The sequence below is a fragment of the Sceloporus undulatus genome, chromosome 4, assembly GCF_019175285.1.
Source record: "Sceloporus undulatus isolate JIND9_A2432 ecotype Alabama chromosome 4, SceUnd_v1.1, whole genome shotgun sequence".
Lineage (NCBI taxonomy): Eukaryota > Metazoa > Chordata > Lepidosauria > Squamata > Phrynosomatidae > Sceloporus > Sceloporus undulatus.
Genome location: NC_056525.1, coordinates 4,201,045 through 4,211,231, shown reverse-complemented (window position 1 = coordinate 4,211,231; position 10,187 = coordinate 4,201,045). Strand labels below are relative to the sequence as shown.

Below are 10,187 nucleotides of genomic sequence, written 5' to 3'. Positions count from 1 at the left end.
AAGCATTTTAAAATAAGAAATAATTACAGTTTAGTTAGATAATATCCCAGTGAAATAGACTCCTTTGGAAGGTGGTGGATTTGCCTTCATTGGATTATTTTTAGGCCCTTTCACACAACACATTTGTTCATGGCCTTTGGGGATCTCTTCTACCTCTATGTTTCCATTATTCTTTCAATGTAGGGTTTTGATAGTGGATCAAAGTCACCTATTGCTGAATGGTCTGTATATCTGAGGCAATACTAATTTTTTTGTTATTGATGTGTGCCTTCAAGTCGTTTCCAAACAAGGATTTGAACCCAAGTCTCCAGCGTTGTAGTCCAATGTTGAAACCGCTACATCAGGCTGACTCCAGTACAGATGCTTTCATGCTGTTTGTTGTGTGCCTTCATTTCCAATGTTATGGAGACCTTTAAGTGAACCTATCCTGGGGTTTTCTTGACATTGCCAACCTCTGAGGCTGAGAGAGTGTGACTTGCCCTGGCTCACCCACAGTGGATTTCATGGCCAAGCAGGAATTAAAACCCTGTTTTCTAGAGTCATGGTCCAATGCTCAAGCCACTACACCATGCTGTCTCTCTACATATGTTTTAACACTGTAGTTTATCTGGTGTAACACTTTTATCATACGTTTTTCTAAAAACGTACCTTCGTTTAATTTATGACATGAGCAACTTTGGGTCCTTTCTGGGGAGAAAGGCAGAGAGTAAAAGAAATCCATACGTAAGAAAGTGTGCCCTATGCTGACCTTGATTAAAACTGTGCTTCATTATGCACGGTTTTCTTTTCAGCATGGAGTGGATAGAAAGCCAGCATGGTTTAGTGATTCACATGTTGGACTATGACTCTGAAGACCAGGGTTCAAATTCTATCTCAGTGATAGAAACCCATTGATTTCATTTCTAGGCTGCCTTGAGAACCTGCGATATAAAGATTTAAATAAATGGTGTGGCATAGTGGTTTGAGTGTTGGATTGTGACACTGGAGACCAGGGTTCAATTCCCCGTTGAGCCATGAAACCCACTGGGTGACCTTGGGCAAGTCACACTCTCTCAGCCTCAGGGGAAGGCAATGGCAAACCTCTTTTGAAGAAACATGCCAGGTTCACCTTAGGGGTGCCATAAGTTGGAAAAGACTTGAAGGCACACAACAACAAATAAAAACGGCATGATTAGACAATGCTCTAAATGTGGACACTGTGCATGCCATGGCAATGTCCAGTCACTACTATAAGGGAATTTACACAGAGTTGTGTTTTCATTTTGCATGCATGCTGCTGTCTGGTGCTTACTTTTTGACCAACTCAGAGGTCTGGGGTGTGTGTGCATGTGTGTGAACATGTGTGATGCATGTGCCTATGTGTTGGGATCCATCCCGCCGGCCTCCTTTCTGCTACCTTTGCAGGCGAACAGCAACACCTTTCAACTTCTCACATCCTGTTGTCTTGGCAGCGGGCACAACACAGGTCAATTTTCAGAGAGCTGAGGGCAGGAGGAGAACAATGGGAGATCAGTGTGGGATTGTGGGAGAGAGCCGCACTGGAGCCACTTTGTCTGGGCTTCCCCATTCGAACCTCTCCAGGCTTTGTTCAGCTATCAATGCTTCCTGCAGACCTCAACAATAGGCTTGCACAGCTGGGCCCCGTTTCATCTGGCTTCCAGGCCACACAGCCCAGAGCAAGGCAGGGAGGGAGGATGGGGCAGGCGCAAGAGAGCCACGCCACTCCACATCCCTCCCTGCCCATGTTTGCAATGGCCAAAGTAAGGGCATTTCCTGTGGCTAGCAGGGGAATGCCACCCAGTGCCCTCAATCCAACATCACCCTGCTGTAGCATAAATACTTGCATGTGGAGATACCGCCGGGAGGGAAGGACAGGCCTATGAGAGCCATACTACTGCGCATCCCTCCGTGTGCATGTTTGCAAGGGTACATTTCAGGTGGCTGGCAAGGAAATGCCATCCAATGCCCTCAATCCAACATCACCCTGCCATAGCATAAATACTTGCATGTGGAGATACAGCTGAGAGAAAAGAAGGAGGACAGAGCAGGTGCACTGCGCATCCCTCCATGTGCATATTTAGAATGGTACATTTCAGGTGGCTGTCAGGGGAATGCCACCCAGTGCCCTCAATCTAATAACACCCTGCTGGAGCATAAATACTTGCATGTAAAGATACAGATAGGAGGGAAGGACAGGCGTATGAAAGCCATACCACTCCACATCCGTCTGTGTGCATGTGTGCAATGGCAAAAGTAAGGACAGCTGCATTTCCTGTGGCTAGCAGGGGAATGCCATCATTCCCTCAATTCAACATCACCTTGCTGTAGCATAAATACTTGCATGTGGAGATACAGCCAAAAGGGAAGGACAGGCACAAGAGAGCCATACCACTGCGCATCCCCCCATGTGCATTTTTGCAATGGTACATTTCAGGTGGCTGGCAGGGTAATGCCACTCAATCCCCTCAATCCAACACCACCCCGCTGTTGGATAAATACTTGCATGTGGAGATACAGCCAAGAAAAAGGAGGGAAGAACAGAGCAGGTGCAAGAGAGCCATACCACTGCACATCCCTCCATGTGCATGTTTGCAGTGACAAAAGTAGGGGCATTTTCAGTGACTGGCAGGGGAATGCCACCCAATTATCTCAATACAACACCACCCTACTTTAGCATAAATACAGTTGAGAGAAAGGAGGGAAGGACAATGCAGGCACAAGAGAGCCATACCATTGTGCATCCCTCCATGTGCATGTTTGCAATGGCAAAAGTAGGGGCATTTTCTGTGGCTGGCAGAGGAATGCCACCCAATACCCTCGATCCTACATCACCCATGCAAATACCTGCATGTGTAGATACTGTTACCTGAGTGCACCACAAATGCCATGCAGAACAGCAACATTACAGAACACATGTCAAGGATTCGGTGCCCTTGTGCAGTAGACAATATGCAATAAGCAATGGCAGGGCAAAGTTGAACACACAACCACAAGTGCACAAGGTGCTTCACAATGCAAAGCATAGGATGTTGCTGTTGTTGTTTCATGGGGTTTTCTTGGCAAGATTTGCTCAGAGGAGGTTTGCCATTGCTTTCCTTTGAGGCTGAGAGCATGTGACTTGGCCAGGGACACCCAGTGGATTTAATGGCAGATCTGGAACCTTGGTCTCCAGAGTCATAGTCCAACACTCAAACCACTATGCCATGCTGGCTCTAATATCGCCCAGATGTTTTGTGGATTTTGGATGTTACTGTAAATCCAGTTGCCCCTTGGAACTCGCCCCCTCCCCCCATTGCGAATCCCCAGACTCATATATATTCAAGCCCCATTGGCTTGAATCGGGCATGTGCATGCGAGGGGCATGCCATGGGTGTGCACCCCATTGAGGTTAATGGTGGTCCCCCATCATAGATTTTAAAGTCAGTGGAGTTAAAGTCCATGAACTTGGAGGGGTAACTGTAATTGCATGTAGAGATAATGTAATGATTCTATGGTTCGATGTCTTCTCATGATGTGGCCAAAGTACCACAGCCTTAGTTTGGTCATCTTGGCTTCCAGGCTGGATTTATTCCTTCTACTATAAGTGGAATTGCTGGGGAGGGAGCATATGCATGTCTGATTGCTGTGCAACAGAAAGCATAAGAAGATGGCCATTTTATTAAGACTATCAACAACTTTAAGATAATGAGAGACATAGCCATGTTAGTTTGGAATTTCGCATCTTGCGGCACCTTTGAGACTAACTATGCAGTCAAAGCTGTAACATAAGCTTTTGTAGACTTGGGCCGCATCCATGCTGCAGAAATAACCTGGTTTGACTCCACTTCAGCTGCCATGGCTCCATGCTATGGAATTCTGGGAACTGTAGAAACGTAGGGGGACTGATGGGAAATTGAATGATATATGTGATATATTCCTTAAAAATCCCTTAGTAGACATGATTGATGATCTTCAACTACGGATCTGAACTATTTTAATGTTTCTAAATGCAACACTGAAGGGCTAGCTTGTTGCCTGGCTAGAAATTTTGGGGGCCCGAAGGGAAATTTAACGGAGGGGTGTAGGACATATCCATTAACAATAATTAGTAAGTGTGATTGATTAGCTATTACTAGGAATAATCAATTGTTTCTAAATGCAAAAACTGATGGGTTAGCTTGTTGCAAGGCTTAACATGTGGGGGGTCTGAAAGGAAATTTCATGGAGGGGTGTGAGAGAGATTAATTAAGACTTATTAGCAAAGGTGATTAATCATCTTTATTGCTAAGACTAACCCAATGTTTCTAAATGCTGAATGGAAGGGGGGAAAGGTTAGAAATGTAGGGGAGGGGAGCTGAAAGGAAATTTCTTGGAGGGGTATAGTAGGGTCTATTCGTTAAAAATTACTTGTGTGGTTGATAATCTCCAACTATTAATAGTTTCTAAATGCTGGACTGAAGGGTTAGGCTGCTGCAAGGGGAAATTTCATGGAGGGGTGTAGGATCTCTTCATTAACTGTGATTCATAAACTATGATTAGGAATCATGCAATGTTTCCAAAGGCAAAACCGAAGGGTTAGCTTGTTGCAAGGTCCTGGGTGTGTGTGTGTAGGATCCATTCATTAACCATGATTAGGAAGTGCGAACCAATCCTTCATTAACCATGATTAGGAAGTGCAATGGATAAACTGTTACTAGGGTTAATGCAACAATGTTTCCCAATGGTGGCTGGAAGGGTTAACTTGTTGCAATGCTAGAAATGTGTCTGAAGGGGCATGTCCTGGAGGGGTGCAGGGTGGCTCTTCCGTGGGGGGTGCAGTGCTTTGGGGGAGAGTGGGGAGTCCCCTCCCTGCCTTCGGTCTCCATGGGCACCGCCCGCCAGGCGCCAGGCTGACAGGGCTGGGCTTTTATGAATGGGTGACGTCACGGACCTTGGCGCCTGGCGGTCTGGAAAGGCAGCGAGGGAGGGAGGGAGGCAGGGCTGGGAACAGCCAAAGCCAAGGGAGAGGCAGGCAGGGAGGGAGGGAGGGGGGACCCCAAAGACTAAGCCCTTGTCCCCAGGCAAGAGATAACCATCCTGCAAAGGACAGGGGGGAAGGCTTGCATATGCACTGCAGGATTAATGCGATCTGACCTCGGTTTTAATAGCTGCAGAGTTGCCGTGTTTGCACAGTCCAAGAGTGCCAGGGGTCTATAAGAGAGGGGCATGGCATGCTTTTCTGCATCTACACCGCCTAATTAATTCGCTTTGACCCCGGTTTAAGTGCTGTAGATTCATCCTATGGGATCCTGGAGAGCCATTATTATTGTTGTTGTTATTATTATTCGACTTCGTATTATTATTCACTTTATGTATAAAGCCCTGTAGGTTTGCACAGAGCTGTGCCTAAGCTAGAATGAAATAAAGTGGACCTGGCCAGTGGAGTACATGCTACAGAATAGAGTACAATACACAATCAAGACACAAGATCAAGTTGTGGCCTTGCAAGCCTTCTCTGCCCAAGGGTGCCGGTGCCCCACAAAACTATAAATCCCAGGACTCTGCAGGAAAGGGGTCGTGGCCTGTGTTTGCATCCACACTGCAGCATTAATGCAGTTTGACACCAGTTTGGAGTTAACCCCCTTAAGGTCTCTTTTATTTCCCAAGGGCTTCTTGTCCCATCCCTTTCCTCCTCCCTTTTTCCTCCACCTGCAGCTTTTCTCCCCGATCTTTAAAAAAAGAAAAGAAAGGGGAAAATGTCAAAGAAAAACAAAACAAAACCTCAAACTGTTTTCCTTCTTTGCAAAAAGGGGAAAAAGGAATTCGCAGAGCAAGGAGTTGTTTAGGCGAGCGTTCTATGGGCGGGGCCGAGGCGCTGCGTCGCAGCCAATCGCGAGGCGGCGGACCCCGCCGCCTCGCGATTGGCTAAGACGCAGCGCTCGGCCCCGCCATAGAACGCTCGCAGTCTATAAAATACCGGGGCTCCCCGACGGCGCGGCAGTCGCGGCTGCAGAGACAAAGCGTGGACGGTGCTTCTGTGTTGGAGGCCGGTTCTGCTCCGAGGATGAAAGTGGCCAGTGTTCCGTCTCGCCCGGCCCGAGCTGCGCCCGAAAGGCGTCCGCTTAGGCGGGGCTGGGGACCCGTGGGGCGCTGCGTCGGAGCAAAGCGTCTCCTTGTCCCGGGCTGGCAGCCCTCCTCCGCCGCCCCTCGAGGGGCTCTGCCTCCGCTTTGCCCGAGCAAGCCGCCGCCGCCGCTTCCCTCCTCGATGGACATGAAGGGCTGCTACTCCGCCTGGCCGCCCTGGTGCCCACTCTGCCCCGCCACCGTCGGGCTCCAAGGTGGAGACCCTCCAGCACGTCATCGATTACATCTGGACCTCCAACTGGAGCTCCAGCACCACTGGGAGCCGCTGGGAACCCCCAGCCAAGGGGCCCCGACGAGCCGGTAGTAGCCGGGCCCGAGGTAGCCCTCTCTGTCCGCCCGTCGGCAGCGAGTCTTCCTGGAGGGTTGGCTCTGTCTAGAAGTCTTGGTGAAGTCTTCGGATCCGTCGAGGGCTTTGGCTTCACTTGGGAGCCCTTGACAGACGGGGAGGGCGAAGGCTCCGGGGTTATTGGGTTCTTGAGAAGTTTTCATCCTTTAAAAAGCGATTAAAAACAGGGGGCTCCCAGCTGGAAGCCAGCCCCCGCCGCCCCGTCGAGTTTCGTTCACATTGCCTTCCTCGGGGGCTGAGAGAGTGTGACTTGCCCCAAGTCCTCGCAGGGGGTTCACGGTCAGAGTCTAAGAGAGAAGCCTAAATGCCCTAAACTAGGTTGGCTATGTGCGGTAATAAATGGAATGGAAAAGTACATACCCGAAAGGCACCAGATTTCCATCTTGGAAGCTAAGCAGGGTCAGCCTTGGTTAGGACTTGGATGAGAAGCCGCCGTTGAATCCCAGGCTCTGTTTCAGAGGAGGGGGCTGGCAAAACCACCTCTGGGGATGCCTGGCTTAAAACCAAACCCCAGCAGTTAATACACACACTGTGTATATATAATGGATATATATGTACACACATACACATCTTTGTGTGGAGCATGGGCCATCTGTGTGTGTCTGTGTATTGTGTGGGTGCCAAAGGTTCCTGGGCAGTCTGGGCCCCCTCTTGCCCTGAGTTTTTGCCTCTTTGCTGTATGGGAGGGAGAGTTTTCTCTGACCCTTTTTTTATATGGCCCTTGGGATTGTCCAAAAGGTCACCTAGTCCAGCCCTTCCAGCCATGTAGGAAATGGACAGTTGACCATCTGCCTGGACTACTTCCATCCATGTTTTCTTCCTTCATGGCAGGAGATTGGATGACCCTTGGAGTTTATTCCAACTTCTCCAGAGTTAGTAAAGTGGAGTGCAATAGGAATAAAGCAAGACCTCATTTCTGGTGTCCTCTTTGACCCATGCAATTGGGGAAGGGTCCCCAAAGGTCATGTAGTCCACCTCTTTGTGATGGACATTTGGACCGTTCCTGATTATTTGACCTCTTGGAAAGGTAGTCCATTCCACTTTCAGTTGGGGCTCACTCTTCACTTCTTGTAGTTGATCACATCCCCCCAAATACTTTATGTGGGACCCCTTCATCCCATTCTTTGGAATGTGGGGTGCTTTCCATCTCCCCCAGACCCTTTTCCTTCTCCGATTCCCCACCCAACTTTGGCATTTCTTGCATTTGGAGCACCGTTGTGGTGCTTGAACTTTGCACATGCCTTCACTGGTGTTTGTGGGCCATCCCTATATGTTTCCCCTAGTATGGGCAATTTTGGGGTGTTCTTTTACACCCCAAGTTTGCACACCTTTAGTCCTCTGCCTCTTAATATATAGGAAGGGATTTCAGTCCTCCTCCCACAAAACAGCTCAGTTGTTCAAAGTTTCTTAAATTTCTTCATTTCTTTCTGGAGATGTGGTTTCCTGTGAACTTCCTTTGCTCACTTTCTGTGTTGCATTTTCCTTTATTCCTCACATCGAGTTCTTCCCCAAATTGCGAATTGCGGCCTGAGACACATCTGGGTGCGCAAGCAGCTTGTGGGAGGCAGTGCCTTGAAAAATGGATGAATCGGTTGTCCCTGTGGGTGAACTCCGAAGATGTGCTCCCTTTTGAAAGGTCTTCCATTTTCATAACTGGTCAGGATGGTTTATGGTGGAGACAATTCCAGTTAAAATGCCTCTAAGCTTCACAGCACTCTTAGTCTTAGACCTGAAGTGCTCTTGTGGCCTTACAATCCAGGACTTGTCGACAACACAATTCCAGTTAAAATGCCTTGTTGGGAGGCATGCAAGCTTCCAAGCTTCATAGCACTCTTTGTCTGAGAGCTGAAGCGCTTTGGGAAGCTTGCAGGCTTGTAATCCAGGACTGATTTATTTCTTGGTGGACCAAAAAAGAAAGGAATCTTTGCCTTCTAAAAGAAGACCTGCATAATAATGTTCTGCGTTTGGATTTCCAGAAATGGTAACCAGGTGCTGATGTTTCTGTTTTTGCTTGCAGGCTGCCTGTGTCAATCCGGACGACCGCATCTTGTGTCGCTGATGGAGGGCCAGTTTCAGGGTCTATAGGAAGAAGATTCCCTGGGAAAGGCCAGCTTTTCCCCTCGTTGCCCCTCCAATGGCAGGGGAAGGAGGAAATGGCTGGTTGGTGATGTGGCAGCTGTGTGCCTTCCTTCTACTGGACTTAGTCTGGACAATGGCTACAGAAGTAGACTTTCTGGACACATGAGAACAGAGCATCGGATGTGTCCCAGCGAAAAGTGGGGAAGCCAGAGCCTTGGGACTAGAGCTGATAAACTGCGCCGCTTAATGTTTAGTTGGAGCAGCATGTCTTCTGTTTCTTTGTTTTTATAAAAAGCAGAATGTTAAACTTTCTTAAAATACTTCTCAGATTTCTGAGAATCATTCTTGTATTGTATATTACAATGTTGTATTTTTCTGAGAATATTGTTCTACAATAGTTTTGAGTTTTTGTTATTAAACAAATGCCTATTGTTACAAATAGGTGTATTTTTCCCCCTTGGACCATATGCTTTTCTTGGTGGCTTTAAAATAAGGTGGAATAAAGGCACCAGATCCCATCTGATCTTGGCAGCTGAGCAAGATCAGGCATGATCCGAACTTGGATGGGAGACCACCAAGGTAGACCAAGTGCTTGTAGGCTATATTTCAGAGGAAGCAAATGGCAAAACCATTCCTACGTATTCCTTGCCTAAGAAAACTATGAAATTCATGGGTTCACGACATCTTCATATCTTCTAAAGTACAGGCTGGGTCTCCTTTAGTCAGAATTCCAACATTCAAAGTATTTCAAAAGCCAGAGTGGTCCACAGTGGTGGCTGAGATAGTGGCACCTTTGCTTTCTTGATGGTTCAAAGTACATGGACTTGACCTTGTGCACAAAATTATTAAAAATACTGTGTATAAGGTGTGTATGAAGCATAAATTAATTTCGTATTTATTGGGTTCCTCCTCCAAGATCCTACCATTATGTATATGCAGATATTCCTAAATCCAAAAAATTCCAAAATTCAAAACGCTTCCGCCCCAAAGCTTCTTGGATAAGGGAGGCTCTACCTATAACAAGAATATTTTGCATGCAATCTTGGTACATAGAATCATAGATGTTTATCACACTATACTCTTAAAGTGCTACTATTCCACTTTGACTCCTCTAGCTGCCTCCTGTTGCATTGTGGGATTTGCAGTTTTAAGGAGGGGTATTTAGAATGCTGGTCTCATTGCAACCCTTGATAAGTTCTGTGGAAATGTTTGCTCCACCTTGCTGGGTAATTTCCCTTACAATATTTGGTGTGAGGCTCATAAAACCAAGAGAAATCATGCAGGCAGGGGGATGCAGGAGGCCAACCTGCCTAGTCTCCCAGAACGACTGGCACTGCAGCTCCTATTATCCCCATTCAGTATGTCCAGGGGTCCTTGCTGGGTGGGAATGCTGGGAACTGCATTTGGTGGAGGAGGTTGAACTTATGCATCCTTGCCAAGCCTGTATTGCACTTTACGAACGAGTGGTATGTGCAGTGCAGACATAGCTAGGATGCATAAGCTCATGCTGTACAGAATACAGCTCCCATCACTTCCACCCTGGACTTGCTGACTGGGGATAATAGGAGTTGTAGTGCCAGCGGTTCTAGCGAGAATGGGCAGGTTGGCCCCTTGCGCCTCCCTGCTTGCAGGATTTCTCTTGGTTTTTTGAACCTCACAC

At 47.6% G+C, this 10,187-nt stretch overlaps 1 long non-coding RNA gene across 1 annotated transcript; it reads left to right on the top strand.

Annotated features, from left to right (window-relative positions):
* Positions 1-5,966: 5,966 nt before the first annotated feature.
* LOC121929976 lies at positions 5,967-8,987 on the top strand. The gene is made up of 2 exons (XR_006103785.1): positions 5,967-6,420; positions 8,466-8,987. It is a non-coding gene; the product is annotated as an uncharacterized LOC121929976 (long non-coding RNA).
* The last annotated feature ends 1,200 nt before the right edge of the window (positions 8,988-10,187 follow it).